Consider the following 2,182-nt stretch of genomic DNA (forward strand, 5'->3'; position numbering starts at 1 on the left):
TGAGAGGATATTATCAACACATATAAAAAAATACCCAGAGAGAGCCATCTTCCCGTACAGCTGAGTTCAGAGACGGGGCCACATCACCAGGACTTTGTTTCTTCCTAGTGCTCACTCTGCTTTTGACTTTGTTGGCTTAAGTCTAGGAAGCTCTAGGCGTCTCCTGGTGTCAGCAAGATGTCTGCAGTAGTCTTAACTTCCACATTCTTCCAGTAAAGGACCAGGAGGGAGCAGTGAAATTCTTTTCTGGTAGCTGGTCCAGAAGTTCTGAAATTTATTCTGTTTGGCTCAACTAAAATCATGTGTCCATAACTGAATTAAATCAGTGACCAGAGGAATTCCAAAGCCCAGTTCACCCTGGAAGTCAGTCCTGGCGCCCATTCCTAAACAATGTGGAGCTGAGGGTGGATTTCCAATTGAAAATCAGGGAAACAAGTGTTGGGGAGGTGAAATCAAACATTCATAGTGTAAACATTGCTAGAAAAACCTTCTATAAGTGTAACAGTCCATTTTTGCTGCTTAACAAACAACCTCTAAAATTTCATTGGCTTACAGCAAATGTTTTTCTTTTCAAGTCTGTGGGGCAGCTCCACATGTCTAATTAGTCAATAGCCATGTGAGACATTTCTCAAATGGAAAATGTCAGGAAAGTAAAAAAGGTGAGCAAAATTATGAAATTCCTTTTAAGGCTGCAGCTTTTAGCTGGACACCACCACTGTAGCCCACATGTTATTGGACAAGGCAAGTCATGTAACTAAACCATATATCCATAGGATGAGGAAATAATGCTATCACAATTCCAGTGGGAGGTAATGCAAAATCATGCAACAAAGGGAAAGATGTTTGTGATTATCATATAGGACAGGGGAGAAGAATTGAGAGCAATAATCCCATTTACCAGAGTTAGTTTCCAGTGCTTCACTGATGACAAAGTTAACTATCAGAAGACTTTTCTACATTCAAGTCTTCAAATAGAGTTTATTACTAAGATCCAAAAACTAGAGTCTATCACCATTACGTTTCTGTTCAAATTGCACACTTATATTTGTATATATTTTTAAAAATTAAAGATAAATCATCAATGGAATAACAAATCTAACTCATTATTAAAATCATTACTGACATTTTCCCATATAATAATTTTTGAGTACCATACTTTAAAATCTTTCTAGTAGTTCTGAAAGAAGAATTCAGATGTCAATTTCTAGTGTCCCGCTGAAGCTTGTATACTGCCTTCAATTTATTCCCTGGGTTTTTTATTTCTAAAACCCACAAAAGAAAGTTAGGTCAAATCACCAATAATTCTGAATACGCTGAGGTTTGATTGGTTAGTGTCATAACTTTAATATGAGCTAAGTGTATTTTTATGCAGTAATTTGGTAAATCATCTCAGTAGATCACAGCAATTATCCACCTTTGTTCTGCCTGATGGCTAATATGTTCTAGATGAGCAATTAGGTGTTAGTTATACACAGCTGCAGCTTGTTCAACAAATAATTTTTTCAATCACACTTTTATTTCTCTCTTTCTGGATAAATTGGCAACTTGCCTTATGTAGGTCTTTATTGCACTGTTTTTATGTAGCTCCAGAGTGCTGGTCCAAATGGCATTAGTACACAATTAGATGTGTATGTTATTTCATCTTGAAGAGGAGGTCCAATTTTTATTAAAAATCATACATACTAATACTGATATAAAAATAATGCATTATTTTTATTCTCTCAATCCTGTGTATTTTTTCCTTTTAGGCTATCCTTTGCAACTATGATAGTTTAAGGATTCTATTTCATGACTTTGCAAATAATGGTTGCTCAAGTATAATTAGTATATTTGGAGTACTAGGGACTGTGCCATTGGTGGGAATGCTGATATGCCACAATGGTATTCCTCTGCAGCAAGATTTTTCAACCTCAACTATTGACATTCTGGGACAGAAGATTCTTTGTTGTGGGGGCTGTCCTATGCACTGGGGGGCGCTGAGCAGCATCCAGGCCTCCACCCACCAGTAGCACCTCCCTTGCCCCAGGTTGTGACAATCAAAAATGTCTCCACACTGCCAAATGTCTCCTGAAGGGCAAAATCACCCCCAGTGAGTGCTATTGTTATAAAGTGATTGCTAATGAATGATGATATATATTACAGCAACCCTCTCCTTTTATCCTGCCAATTTTAATTAAAATTG

The sequence above is a fragment of the Eulemur rufifrons genome, chromosome 7 (assembly GCF_041146395.1).
Source record: "Eulemur rufifrons isolate Redbay chromosome 7, OSU_ERuf_1, whole genome shotgun sequence".
Classification (NCBI taxonomy): domain Eukaryota; kingdom Metazoa; phylum Chordata; class Mammalia; order Primates; family Lemuridae; genus Eulemur; species Eulemur rufifrons.